Below are 15,151 nucleotides of genomic sequence, written 5' to 3' on the forward strand. Positions count from 1 at the left end.
CTCCAAACAACGATTAATACTGGCCTGAAGCTGCCCCTCTGAAAGGGGGCAGCTGTACTTGCCTTTCTTCACCCCTGCTCCATTAGGCAAAGGAGCACATTGCTCCAGTGCTCCAGAGGCTGCTCTGGCTTCCACCTTTTTGGGTGCAAAACAGAGTTCTGGGTTTTGACCTCTAAGGCCCTAAAGAGTCTGGGCCCTGCATACTTCTGGCACCCCTTTTCCCTTATGCCTGTGATCCACTGACATCAGTCAATAGTAACATACTACAAGGACCACACATGCGCTGAGCTTCTTCGGTGAAATCATGTAGGAGGTGGTTCTGGGGAACTGCCCCTCAGCCCAGGCAATCCCTCCCATTGTGGTCCCAAGACACCTACCAGGGATTCCTGGATTTTCCCTTCTCCAGTCTGTTTCAATCCCAGGAACTTTTCTTTTCTTTTCCTCAGAGTCTTCAAATGGGCTTGAAGTTTTTCCTAAAAAAATAGAAATGAATTGAGCCATTTTATCTTGATGAGCGGAGGAGGGGGGTGCATGGGATGATTTCAGTGGCTTGTTCTGCAGGGTGCTAACGAAGGAATTTCTTTGGATACCCAGACACCAGCACTCGAGAGCTCTTTGCAGACCTGAGTATGCTCATGGCACTGGAGACACCTCTGAAGTGCAATCAATCGCTGAAGCTGAGGAGGGAGCTTCAGGCCACAGACACCTTTTTTTGGGCCCAGTCCTTAGCGGAGTTCTCAGAGCAGGAAACGGGCGTCTTGGAGTGACACTCTTGAAGGTTGGTTTCTGACACTATAGAGCTGACACGGCCTGATGAGTTCAGCCTGAAAGCCGTTGGTAACTGCACTGCCGGGACAGAAGGCACGCAACCACAGAGCAACTCCATTAGCATAGCTGACGCATGACGAGTGGCAGGGTTCACTCCAGTGATGCTCTAAACTCTGCTGGGAAGCAGGGCAGATATTAGGGCTGTGCAAGCCTTCGGATCCCACTTCGGATCCAGACCCGCTTTGGATGCTTCGGCGTCTGAAATGGCACTTCCAAATCAAAGTGGGATCCCAGCAATGGTGTCCAGAGTGGGTCGGGAGCATCCAAAATGCTTTGGATTCGCTTTGGATATTTTGGACCTGTTTTGGCCATTTTGAAGCAATTAGAAGAGGGAAGGGGAGCAGGGGAGGGACAGAGTGGGAGGGGGGGCAGGAAGATTGACAGCTGTAGGTAGCCAGTGAGAAGGATTTCTCCCTGGCTACCTTTCCAATGGCAGTGTCTGTGGGGTGGGACTAAAAAAAGTATAAAAGCCTCTGTTTCCAGCCCTTCTGCGCCTTTTGCGGTTCGTTCCTTGTCAGTGACTGCATGAGAGAGGAACACTGCAACTGAGACCTGCCTGCTGCTTTTTCGTGTTATAAAGGAGTGGTTAGGATCTAGCTTAGCTTAGCTATTCTATTCAATTATTAGTAGTATTAAAATTCAATTTATTTCTTTGAATAGTGTAGCAGGACACTAAGGTGCCTGCTACTAGGAGAGCCAGGAAGGCTCATCAGGTGCCGGTCGCTAAGGCAACAAAAGGGGGCTAATGGGTTACACCTGCCTAGCCGGCGGAAAGAAGGGGCAGGGCCTGGCCTTTATAAACCACAAGCTGAGGCCAGAGGCAGTTCCCTACCAGCATCCAAGGCAAAAGGAGCTCCCTGCCAGCAGCCACAGAGAGAAGCTCCTGGGAGCAATGATGTGAGGAGAAGCCTGACTGCAGGTACCGCTAGCAGAGTAAAGGGTAGCAGCTCCAAGATGTTGCAGCAATGTTGTTACAGCCAGGTGGCCTATGTTTAAGTTGTAGCCAGGAGGCTCGAGTTTCTGTATCGTTTTGTTGTTTAACACCAGTGGTTTGGGTGAGGCTATAAGGGGATGGAGGAGGCCTCATAGGGGACTCGCAGTAGAGTGAGGATCCCAGCCCCAGTGAGGGCACGGAGTTCGGGGGTACAAACCCCAGCTCCAGAGCAGAGCCCAGTGAGAGGGGCAGCATTACGGAGAAGCCCCAGTGAGGGCACGGAAAGCCCCAGTGAGAAGGGCAGTAGTACGGAGAAGGCCTTAGTGAGAAGGGTGGCGTACAGAGAAGGCCCGCAAGGCTTAGATATGCAGGACACCCAGAGCAGGAGAACTGTGGCCAAGTGGAGGAGAGGTAGCCTCCCTATAAAAACACATATCATCAAGGTCGTGGCGGGCGAGAATAGGAGGGTGCAAGTCTGAAGCTTGGCACAGTAGAGGAGGCGGCAAGGGCTAGCATGGAGACCCTGCCGTCCCTCCTGTTAAAAATAGGTTTTTTGGAAACTTGTTTTGGAAACTTTGCAAAAAGAAAGTTGTGTTTTCCCAGCTAGTGTTATCTATCACTGTGCGGGGAGGCAGAGATTGCTTGCACGCACGCACATATACCCAGAATATAGGGAAAAAAAAATCACAGCAGAAGAAGACGGATATTTACAGAAGAGCAAGACACAGATAATATACTGAGATACAGGAAGACGCACAAATAATTTTATTCAGAACATAAGATAGACAATATCATAAGAGCCATAAAAAAGACGCACAAATAATTTCATTCACAGCACAAGATAGACACAGGTACTTACAGGAGAACAAGACAGACATACAAAAGGATTCACACACACGCAGAGACCTTTTGCAGCACAGGAAAGATCAATATGAAGCATGCTGGAAAGCCAGGTGCCAGGTCTTCTGGCAGGGGAGGGAGAGGGGGTACAGGGAGAGCTAGAGCTGCAAGCTCCCCACCCCCATCCCAAACACAGATGCATTCCCTTCCTGAGCAGCCATGACACTTGTGCTGCCAGGGGAAGCAAGGAGGTGGGAGCAGTGTCTGCACCTGACATCCCTGCACCTGCACCACCTCCACTCACTCCAGAAGTGGGCACCAGCTGTGGCATCGCTGTCTCTTCCACCCCAATGCCAGCTCTCAGCGTGAGCCTCCCACTGCCAGAGGAGGAGCTGGAGCTGGAACCAGGGATGCTGAGTGCACTGGCTCGAGCAATTCTGGGGACCGAGGGGGAATCGGAGTTTGTGCTCCACACCCCTCAAGTTTCCCCTAGACCCAGGTCTCCTCCAGAAAGCAGCACCTCAGAGAAGGCTGAGGTTATTGAAGCAAGTGGCTCAGCTGAGGCAGCTTCTCCTGCTGTTGAACCTCAGCCTGCTGAGAAGGGGGAAAAGGCAGGATCCTTGCCCTCAACCCAGAAGCGGAGGGGTACTGTAGTGTGGGATCATTTTGAGGTGGCAGATGATCCCAGGTTTGCCATCTGCCAGCACTGCCAAAGGCACATGAGCCATGGCAGGGATGAGAGACACTTCACCACCACAGCCATGCTGCTGCATCTGAGGAGGCAGCACCCCCCTGCCCTTCTTCCTGCTGCTAAGTCTGGCACCAATGTGAGTGTGCTGACAGGGAAGTCCCCCACTCACTCCAAAGCCCCCTTACTCCCAAAGCAGAGGCAGGCCACCCTGGACCAGTCAGGGAAAGGTGGACAGAAAGGGGGGCATGTTCCCAAGGCAAGCGAGATCACCCAGAGCATTGAGAGATGCTTGCTCTGGATAGCCAGCCCTTCTCCCTAGTTGAGCAGCCGGGGTTCAGGCGGTTTGTAGCACTTCTGGCCCCGTTTTACAAAGTGCCCGCACACACCACCTTTAGCAGGACAGAGGTGCCCTCCCTGTATGAGGCATGCAAGGAGTACTTGAGGGAGGAGCTGTGCAAGGCAGGACTGCACTTAGCCTTGCACTTCACCTCCGACATCTGGAGCAGCCGGGGTGGCGATCATGTCTACCTCTCCCTCACAGGGCACTGGTGTGCTCAGTCGGGCCGTTGGTGGGCTCTACTGCAAGCTGAGGTGCTGGATGAGTCCCACATGGCAAGGGAGATCATGGGGGTCATGAACTGCATGATGCAGGGGTGGCTTGTTGGGCAGGCTGAGCTCACCCACGGGTTTATGGTCACCAACAATAGGGCCAATATGGTGAAGGCTGTCTGTGATGCCAATTTTGTTGGCATCTGCTTTATGGCACACAGGCTGCACCTAATAGTGAGGGATGTCTTGGAGGGGAACAGGGCTGCCAGTGATGGCACCACCACCAGTACTGCTACAAGCCAGCTGATTTCGAAATGCAGGAAGGTGTTGAGGTACTTCCACTTCAGCATCAAGGGGAACAAGATGCTGCAGGAGAAACCGGCAGAGCTGAGCATCCCGCAGCACAGAATCACGCAGGACATGGAGACTCGGTGCAACTCCGCTATACCTGATGCTCGAGAGGCTGGTGGAGCAGCAGAAAGCCATCCATGAGATTGGATTCAGTGCCCCCTGAACAGAGCTGAGTGGGGTACCATCTCCCAGATGTTGGTGGTCCTCAAGCCCTTCCTTGAGGTCACTGAGACCCTTAGTGCTGGCAATGGCCTCCTCAGCCAGGTGATCCCCTAGTGAGGGAGCTGGAGAACCTCACTGGAGGGGGCCAGCAGGGGAGATCATGTTTGGGGGCAACAAACATGGGTTCATTCGAGGCAGGTCCTGTCAGACCAACCTGGTGGCCTTCTATGACTAGGTCACAAAATCATTGGACGCAGATGTCGCAGTGGACGTAGTTTTTCTGGACTTTAGAAAGGCCTTCAACACTGTCTCTCACTCCATTCTCATTAAGAAATTAGGTGACTGTGGCGTCGATGCCTACACAGTCAGATGAGTCGCAAATTAGCTGGAGGGCTGCACCCAGAGAGTGGGGGTGGTTGGGTCTTTTTTGACGTGGAGGGATATGGGCAGTGGGGTCCCCCAGGGCTCGGTCCTTGGGCCCGCACTGTTCAACATCTTCATCGGTGACTTGAACAAGGGGGTGAAAAGCACCTTGTTCAAACTTGCGGCTGCCACTAAAATGTGGGGAGAAGTGGGCACGCTGGAGGAGAGGGACAGGCTACAACTAGACCTGGACAGGTTATAGGGGTGGGCAGATGAGAACAGGATGGGATTCAACACTGACAAGTGCAAAGTGCTGCACCTGGGGAGGAAGAACCAGCAGCACACCTGCAGGCTGGGGAACTCCCTTCTCATCAGTGTAGAGGCAGAAAAGGTCTTGGAGTCAATATTGATGCCAAAATGAACATGGGTTGCCAATGTGAGAAAGCAGTCCGTAAGGCTAACCGTACCTTATCATGCATCCACAGATGCATCACGAGCAGGTCCAAGGAGGTGATCCTCCCCCTCTATGCGACACTGGTCAGGCTGCAGTTGGAGTACTGCATCCAGTTCTGGGCGCCGCACTTCAGGAGGAATGTGGACAGCATGGAGAGGGTCCAGAGGAAGGTCACTAGCATGATCCGGGAACAGCAGGGCAGGCCCTACGAGTTGAGGCTTCGGGACCTGAACCTGTTCAGCCTCCACTAGAGAAGGCTGAGAGGGGATCTGGTGGCTGTCTACGAACTGGCCAAGGGGGACCAGCAGGCATTGGGGGAGTCCCTGCTCCCCCCAAGCACTACTGGGACTAATGAGGAATAACAGCCACAAGTTGACTGAGCGTAGATTCAGGCAAGATATCAGGAGGCGCTACTTCACAGTCAGGGCAGCTAGGATCTGGAACCAACTTCCAAGGGAAGTGGTGCTCGCTCCTACCCTGGGGGGTCTTCAAAAGAAGGCTAGATAATCACTTAACCGGGGTTGTTTGACCGCAGCATCCTTTCCTGCCCATGGCAGGGGGTTGGACTTGATCTGCTCAGGTCCCTTCTGACTCTACCAACTATGGAACTGCAAAATGGAGAAGTTGCAGGGGATCAATGTTCCTGGTTGGGGCAGGCCGCTGTCACCAAATGTGCAGGCAGTGGTGAGGCAGCTGAAGGAGGGCATCAGCAGATGGCTGGATCCTTTGCGGTCCAGTACAGTCCACATGGTGGCAGGCATGTGTGACCCGAGGGTGAAGGGGAGCACGTGCACTGGCAGCCCCAAAACCCTTGTTCACTGGCTGCCCGGCAATACCTATATGGTCCACCGAGCAGTGTTCCAAGCGAGAGGGTGTTCAGCATTGCTGGGGATGTTGTGACACCCCACCGCACCTGCATGGATCCTGCTTTGGTGGAGCAGCTGGTGTTCCTGACGGTGAACCTCCCCCTGCTGGGGTTCCCGAAGCTCCACCTGCAGACGGACTAAGTGCCACCCTCCTCACTCTGCACCAATTTTCCTTTTTTGAGTTTTTTAAAAGCCAAGTAATGCCCCGTTCTCAGCTGGAGGGGCACTAACTGCATCACCAGCCAGCAGGAGAAGAACACATCCCTGCTGAGCTCATTCCCCTGCCAGGACAAACTTGGAGGTATGGGATTGGGGCTTTGGGGAAGGAGGTGGCCCCAGGTCCTGTGCATGACCACTAAAACTGCACCCTGCCAGGGTAGGGAGGCCTGGTGGGACTGCTGGTCAAGCAGCAGCCCAGTAAATGCCAGGACCAACGATCCCCTGGTGAAAGGCGGGTAGGAGGCACCATAACCTCCAGCTAACGCAGGCATGCACAAAGTCCTGGCTGGGGAACGCCCAGACCCGTCACATCTTTGACCAGCCTGACGCTTGCTGGTTGCAGTGCAGTTGTGAGGCTCTTGGTGAGGAGAGGCCAGGAGAGACAGACCCCTCCCATGGCTGCAGCAGAGCCTGGAGAGAGCAGGAGAGGTCCACACCAAGACAGCCATGGGGATGCACAGAGATGTCCTGTTTTTACAAGGGAGCAGGACATCAAAGGTGTAGCTTCCCACTGGGAACAGCCCTCCATCTGCCTGGTCTGCCTACTCCTTGTTTCACATCCTCCCAGGGGCCCTCCCAGTGCCTGCTGCTCCTGGGGAGGAGGGAGAAGGAGTGGGAGGGGAGATTTCTCCTTCCCTACAGCCCACTCCAGCCAGACTGGCTGGGCCCATATTTCAGAAAAAACCCTCGATTTGGGTTCTCTATTCTGGATGTCCATCACGGAGCAACATGGCGTGGCTCTCCGAGGGGCTGGGCTCCTGCAGCTCCCACCCACTCCTCCTGCACTTGTGACTGACAGACAGCCCAGAGCACTTGCCTGGCTAGGTCCTGTTTTGGGGAAAATACTGGCTAAACTTGGGCCTTAATAACTTTACAAGGTCACAGGGTGAATGAATGTGAAGTACTAATGCCTTGCCAAGGCCCCGCTACAGCCACTGAGTTTTTTCGCTTTCTGTCTTTTGTACATAACCTAAATTTAAGCCAAGAAATCAGAGCTCCTGGGATTCAGCCAGAGCCACAGGGGGGACTCTGCCTGCTGTGCACCACGAGTGCCCCAAAGGCCTGCCACCTGCTGCTGCTGCCGCTGGTGGCAGGGACTGTGCACCATGGAGGGAGGGTGTGGGGCAGAATAGCTCACACCACCCACCCACAAAACACACATCCAGCCACCCCCCACAAACCCTGCCTGGTCCAATGGTTCACAACCTCTGAAATCCTGCCTCCCACCAGCTTTCAGAGGGGCAGCTTCAGGCCAGTATTAATCGTTGTTTGGAGGGGTCCTGTGGACCAGGTAGAATGGCTTGGTGGGCTGGATTCAGCCCACAGCCCATATTTTGCCTGCCCCTGCTCTAAACTCTGCCAGAAGGCCAGGTAGGTACGCACCTGTAACCCACACAAAATGTACGAACCATTTTGTATTGCAAAGTGTGTTGCTGTGCATGGTTTTAGTTAAATATGATTTTTTTTTTTTTCCTGCCGTACCATATGTTCTCATGTCCCCATGTTTTCTATATTTGAGTATCTTGTTTTCTCTCCCCTGCTTGGGGAAACTAGAAAGACAGGAGATACTGCATGTGGGCAGATACCTGTGCCTAATGTCTAGGGATACCCCTGCTGTTTAATTTAAACAAAAAAAGCATGGGATCAGTCATGTAAGCAACAGGGTCAGACCCGTAGCCTGACTGGGCAGTGTTGCTGTTTTTTTTAATTAGATGGCTAAAAGAAATAGGCCGAAGGCCTGGCCAACCCCCGATTGGATACTTGGGGTGATTTCATGACAGGTTATAGGCACCAACTTTTATTTTTGCCCTGGGGGGCCTAAGATGATGGATATGTGGGAAGTTTTACACATTTCAGGTGATAGCCCTCTTCCCCAGGGAGGCCAAGGTCCTCGGGCTCCCACGTACTCAGCACCTCTGCAACAGGTAGCTAGGAAGAGAGAGCTGGGGGCTGGGGCAGACCCCAGACAGGACCCTAGCCAGACAAACCAATGTAAAGGGGGACTCTCAGGTAGAGGGGAGCAAGAGAGTCCATGATCATCACCAGATCCCTGAACAATTCGAGGCAGACGGAGCAGCTCACTTGGTCCTGGAGATTTGCAATGGGGTTGTCAGCAGCCACAGCTGTGGGGAGAGAGCAGGGCAGGGCTAGTTTCACTTCCCCAGCTCAGACACCTGTTGAGATATGAGCAGCAGGTGGAAATGACACTGTGTGATGGCTGACCTGACAGCAGTCCGTGGGTAAAGGGTTTTATTAATTGAGATCATTTCAGAGTCAAACCTCTCCAGATTGGCGGGCAGATCCTGCTGTGTTTCTGCCCATCTCGTACATCTCATCCCTTGGCAGGTTGAAATAGGGATGAGCCATGTCTGGATCCAGAGTCACCATCGCTGGCAGAGAGAATCACAGCGTCAGGGCAGAGCTCAGCCCGGGGACAAGCAGGGCCGTTCCTCCCCCTCCCCAGCAGCCCCGTCCTGCCTGGGATCATCCTGGGCACCAGTGGCTGCCTCTGCCCTGAGCCCAGAGGCTGAGCACAGACGGCCTCGCAGCTCCCCAGCCTGGCACTGGCAGCAACTCCTGCCCCTGGCCCCCCTGAGGGGGCTGCCCCATTCCCAGGAGCAGGGACCCAGGCAGGAAGGGCCCCAGAGCTGTGATTTGGGCAGGAACGGGGGGGGAACAGCCTCACGCTCCCTCCTCTGACCTGCCCTGCACTCCCAGGCTGTGAATGGAGGTGAAGCAGCAGCTGTGGAGAGGATCCGCTCCTGCAGTAAGGGAGGAGGAGGCTGCAGGAACCATCTTGCCATCTCCACATCAGGGAGCAGCTGCCCAGGAAGAGCGTGGCTCTACCAAAAGAGAGGGTGGAGGTTGAAGAACCAGGGGAAAGGAGAGGACACAGCAGCCCTGAGGGACACCTGCCACCTCCCACCTCTGAATCTAATTTCTGTGCAGCAGTCTGAGCTCAGAGATTTGAGGTCTGGGCGTGGAGAAACTGTGCGTGGATTCTGGGGGGATTTTGGGAATTTGCTGTGAATTGAAGGCCAATCTCCATCAGAGCTCCCCTTGGTGTATGCTTCCTGTGCATCTCCCCTCCTCTTCTCCAGGTCAGACGTAAGGCTCAGACACATCAGACTTCCTGCTGTCTGGCTGATGAGCCCAACCCAGCCCAGCCCAGCTCAGCTCATGCACTCAGTCTTGAGTGCCTGAGATGGAGCAGAAATGCTGTGATGGCCCCTCTCCCAGCACCTGCTGCCATGATGGGCTCAGAAGCTGCATTTCCCTTTTCCCCTGCAGCAGCACCTCCTCTCCCAGGCAGGAGGGAAGGGAACTGCAGCTCTAGGCCACAGACTGAGCAAGAAGCCTTGGGGGAGGCTCTATGCTTAACTTACCCACTCCTTCCTGGTGAGGAGAAAGGGAAGAAAATGGGATATCTGGGAAGGGTCACTGCTCAGCAGAGTGGAGGTTGGCTCCACGGCCACTGCTAGCCCTGCCCTGCAGAGTAACTGCAGGAGAGGAACTTGGGAGTCCCCTACTCAGAGCCTGGCACAGACCTTGACACAGGCTGAGGAGTGTTGGGGCCACAGGAATAACCCAGCCCTAGGCCCCTGGTGTATTAGTAAAGCTTCTAGTTATTTTTACCTGGAGGAAAAGGTATTGTTTTATGAGGATGCACCTCAGCATCTGCACCCCCCTTTTCAAAACTCTAGATCTGCCCCATCCCTATTCAAACCATCCTATACAAATCCATAATTTAAACTCTTCATCAAACTACCACCAACCCTGATACAACACAAGAGATAACATCCTAACCTGCCCTAAGTTAAGTAAGGGAACCACAGCAGCCAATGTCCTCACTCTATAAAAGGTCGTTAATATAAGCTGAAGAAATCCCCAGGGATTGGGCCACATCCCCCACTACAGAGAAAGACAAAAACCTTTTTCCTTACAGCATGGCCACCTCCTTAGAAGCTTTTAAAACTTTAGTACTTAATATATTGGAGAGCAATCTCCAGCCTGAGAACAGTACCTTAAAGCTCGAATGGGGCTGTCACCTGCCTCCTTTTGCCCCCCTCACTCACAGCTTTGGGGCCCTTCCTGCCTGTGTCCCTGCTGCTGGGAATGGGGCAGCCCCTGCAGTGGGTAAGGAGCAGGGGCAGGGGCAGCTGGCAGTGCCAGGCTTAGGAGCTGTGGGGCCGTCTGTGCTTAGCTTCTGGGCTCAGGGCAGAGACAGATCCTGTGGCCATGGGGCAGTCCCTGGGAGAACGGGACTGCTGGGGAGGGTGAGGAATGGCTCTGCCTGCCCCAGGGCTGAGCTGATGCTGTTCTCTCTCCCAGTGGCAGTGACTCTGGCTATAGACACAGCTCATCCCTGTCTTGTCCTGTCTGCGGATCGAAGAAGTACGAGATGGAAACAGGCACAGCAGCCTCTGCAAAATAATCCTGAGAGGTTTAACTTTGCGTACTGTGTGCTGGGCCATGAGGGATTCACCTCGGGGAAACACTGCTGGGTGGTGGAGGTGAGGAAGGCGGATTGCTGGGCTGTGGGGGTTGCCAAAGAGTCTGAGAGGAGGAAGGGAAAGTTCTTCTTTAGCCCTGAAGAAGGGATCTGGGCTGTGCAGAACCAGTTTTATGGCCAATTGGAGGCTCTCACTGCCCCTAAGCCAACACCCCTCTTCCAGTGCCAGGAGCCCAGCAGGGTGCGGGTCTGTCTGGACTATGCAGCAGGGCGGGTGTCATTTTTTGATGCTGACACTGAGGACCCAATCTTCACCTTCCCACCAGCTTTGTTTGCTGGAGAAACAGTCCGGCCATGGCTCTGGCTCAAGCCTTTCATTCTATTCGGTTCTGGTACACCCGCACTTAGACTGTGCCCCTGAGCCAGGGATGGGATGTTACCCAGCCAAGGGTAATGTGGGTATCTCTGGCCTTGTTCTAAGCAGTCTCTCTGACCCTGGAGGACTCCCCTTTACTCAGCCTTCCCTCCCTCTCTACTCTTAGGACAAGCTTAGGTTGTGTCTGTACAGACCAGACCATGCCACTGCTGCAGCAGTAACAAGGCATGTTGCTCCCTGGCTTTTGAGGGCTCCAGCAGGGCTGGCAGTACAGGGTCCCCTGAGGGAAGCCCCCAGCTCTGGAGCATTGGTCTGTCTGTGACTGGAGCAGCCCAGGGCTGGGGGCTCCCTGCAAAGTGCCTCTGGGCATCCTCTGGCCAGGGAGGCCCCAGCTGGGGATGTGTGGGAGGCAGGCTGGGTCTGGAGGTGCAGCTCTGCTACTGGGGCGCTGCTGGGCTGGTTTGGGTTTGGGTTGTTTTTCATGAGCAGCCAAGGCCCCTGGGCTGGGGGTTCCCAAAGAGCTGGATGGAGTGAGATCCGTCTTTGCTTTAGGGGCAGAGGCTGAGAGACCAAGACAAGGAAGGGAAGGGTAGTGGGGGACTGGACAGTGCACTGGCGAGGGTGAGATTCAGGGGCAGGTTCACAGATGGGAGCAAAAGAGTTGTGGGGTTTGGGACACATGAGCTGTTGCTGCCACAGGGACAGAGAATGAATGAAGTAGGATTTGGGAGCCTGGGGAGAAGCTGGAAGCTCCCATCTGCTTTGAGCAATTAATACAGCCCTGTGCAGTAGGATCTCAACTGGATCTACCAATAAATAGCTTCTGCAGCAGGCCCCAAGCCCCCATCCTCTGTCCGTGTGGAAGAGTTAACAGCATTCCCATGTTCTCATGCCTAGAGGTGGGAGGGAAATTCAGCCACCATAGGCCTGAGAAGTAATGCAGAATACATCTTTAATGTAGTTTACGAGGGCTCCTGTCCAAAGTGCTATGAACTTTGGGGGCTAACAGTGGTGCCCAGGTAGGGACAGCCCAGGTGTCAGCAGAGGGACCAGCAGAAGAAAGACAAAATAGTGAATTCCAAAAAACTAACTGGAGAGTCCTTGGGAAAGGAGGAGAAAGGATGTGGGGGCCTGATTTGCACCGTAGAGCAGAAGATTGTAGGGACACAGAGAAAAAGGACCATGGCTGCAAAAAAAGTGCTGGACAAATCAGTTGGTGAAAGGAGGGAAAAGAGAGCAAAAGGGAGATTCCCAACAGGCTTCCCAGGATGAGGCCAGCTCCTTGGTGCCATGTATTAGTACGTGGATTTCCCCATCCCTCCTTGTCATGAACTAAGCAGTGGGGCATTTCACAGACATCCCCGCTAAGTTGGGTCAATGACCATCATGCTTGCTCTCTTATAAGCAACTAAAACCAAGCTCCCATATGTGCATTGTTATTGTGAATATATTTGTATGTGTTCAGCTTTAGGGTTAGACTTGGAGACTGAGGACTTCTGCTCAACAGTAGCTGAGTCCATGCAAAGGGGATTTTGTTAGTGTTCCTGTGAAGCACCAGGGAAGCTCTCAGAAGAGAAGATGTGGATTGGTTTCAGGAACTGAATGAAGGAAAGATGAAGTGTTAGAAAAGACTGGATTTAAGGAGAAGTCCTTTGCTGGGAGGGAGTCACTCATATTTTCAGGTGAAATAGGAGCTCGAGCCAGAGAGAGGCTGTGGGGTCTTCCTAGAGATTAGTGGGCTGCTTGTTGAGTGAAACAAGGAAGGCACCTGGAAGCTGTTCCAAGTCAGAAGGTAGCAGTGCAGTGTTTTGGTTTGATTTTTTGTTTGTCTGTCTGCAAGTTGAATCTTTGTCCTGTGTTTTTCTGTCTTATGCAATAAACCTATTCTGATCTTACTGTTTCTCTTGTGATTTTGTGGCAGCTGGCAGCAGCGGGTTTCACCGCTTGTACAAAGATGGCACACCTATTTTTGCAAGCTTAGGGAAGCCAAGAGCTTTTTGGTTCTCCACCAAGATGTAAGGTCTGGTCAGGGAGCTGGTCAGATTGAGTCTTGCTAAGCAGAGAGGAGTCTCCCATGAGCAAGACCCAGTCTCAGGGTACAGCAGGACACTGGGTAGAGGTCTGTGTCCTGTAGATAGCCACCAATCCAGTCTGGCGTTTGTCACATTCTCCTTCCCTCCCTAGGCTTGCCCAGAGCCAGAAAGCTGAGGGCCGGGCATGAAGGGATTTATCCTTGGGGATGGGATCTGTAGCACGTCACTCCCAACGCTGTCCTTGTGTCAAAGTTCCCCAGCTCCAGAGTGTGACCTTGACTCTCATTCCCTGCCTCGGTGGGGAGCTTGGGAGTGGATGTGCCAACTCATGCACCATTGACAGCCTGAGCATGACATAGGATATTGCAAAGTGCTGTAGTCACTGACTGCACCGCGCTTGCTTTCCCTTTCTTGACACTTCCTTGACTCTCTTCTGTCCTCTGTTCCTCAACTCTTCACAGACCATGGGGCACAGGAACTAGACCTCCAGGGTACTGCGAGGCATCCGGCCTCCTCCTCATATGGCTCAGTGCTCTGAATAAAACCTCCTCCTGCTGCTCTGCACTGACATGAAGGGAGATGGTGAATTGTCAGGGAACCTGTGCCAGTGCTCCTGTGCAGGAGGGAGAAGTGGGAGGGGGGATTTCTCCGTCCCTACAGCCCACTGCAGACAGACTAGCTGGGCCCATATTTCAGAAAAACCCTTGGATTTGGAGCAACAAGGACTGGCTGTAGGTCCCTATTCCAGCTGTGGGATTACTTAGAGGTGGGGCCATCCCAATACTGGGCATCTCTTGCTGACATATGTAGCAAGCACAGAGCTGGGTTGGGGCCATGTGGATCTCTCTGTCCCCCTGGATATCAGATAGACTCTGACCAGGTACGTACGTGGCTCCACTTCACTCCTCCTCACATGGGCTGATGCTGAGCAGGGGCTGAAAACCACAGTGGACTTGTACCTCCCCTGGGCTCAGTAGTGAGGTTGGTGTGGCAGGATGCACACCAACCAATTCACCGTAGTGAATTTAATCCAAGGGGAGCATTTCTCCAAAGCTGAGGGGTCGTCTACTCTATCGGACAGGCCATTTTTAACCAAAAGCCTCTCCAACAAATGTGACTTCTCCTGAGGTCTGGCTGCCTCTGGGCCATCAGCGTGGAATACGGGCCATTGGTCACAAATCTACCCAGGTGAGCAGTGACCGGGGGGGGGCAGAAACACGAATGGGGCAGTGTGAGGGACGGTCGCACTGCCACTGCCCATGCAGCACCTCCGTGGAGCAGGGCTGAGCAGGGAATGGCACTGAGTTCTGCCAGTTCATTCACTCACCTGAGATGGGTTTTCCCAGGTGTGACAAGGGGGAGATCCCACAGCCGATGCCAATTTCTCCTGAGCTGGAAAGGAGACTCCAGGATTTCTGCCAGACAACCTGTGCCCTGATGGAGACTGTGAGGGTGTTGGAGGTAAAAGGAAGGGATGTGGGAGGGGGACACAAGGAGGAGTGTCTGTGGCCGTAGGAGGAGATGGCCTCTGGTTTCTTGGCTTAAATTTAGGTTACTTACAAAGACAAAAACTAAGTGGACGTAGTGGGGCCCAGGCATTAGTACTTCACATTTGTTCACCCTGTGACCCCATAAAGTTATTAAGGCCCAAGTTTAGCCACATAATTCTCACAGTGTTTTCCCCAAAACAGGACCTAGCCAGGCAAGTGCTCTGGGCTGTCTGTCAGTCACAAGTGCAGGAGGAGTGGGTGGGAGCTGCAGGAGCCCAGCCCCTCTGAGAGCCAGGCCGTGTTGCTCCGTGATGGACATCCAGAATAGAGAACCCAAATCGAGGGTTTTTTCTGAAATATGGGCCCAGCCAGTCTGGCTGGAGTGGGCTGTAGGCAAGGAGAAATCTCCCCTCCCATGTCTTCTCCCTCCTCCCCAGGAGCAGTAGGCCCTGGGAGGGCCTCGGCATGTGTCGGAAACAGGGAGTAGGGAGAGGCAAGCCACAAAGATGGCAGCATGCTCCCTGAGGAAAGCTACATATTTG

At 53.7% G+C, this 15,151-nt stretch overlaps 1 long non-coding RNA gene across 1 annotated transcript; it reads left to right on the top strand.

The window, feature by feature from the left end:
* Positions 1-1,299: 1,299 nt before the first annotated feature.
* On the top strand, positions 1,300-10,315 carry LOC132244025 (uncharacterized). The gene is made up of 2 exons (XR_009455653.1): positions 1,300-1,747; positions 8,604-10,315. It is a non-coding gene; the product is annotated as an uncharacterized LOC132244025 (long non-coding RNA).
* Positions 10,316-15,151: the final 4,836 nt, after the last annotated feature.

The sequence above is a fragment of the Alligator mississippiensis genome, chromosome 11 (assembly GCF_030867095.1).
Source record: "Alligator mississippiensis isolate rAllMis1 chromosome 11, rAllMis1, whole genome shotgun sequence".
NCBI classification, from domain to species: Eukaryota; Metazoa; Chordata; order Crocodylia; family Alligatoridae; genus Alligator; species Alligator mississippiensis.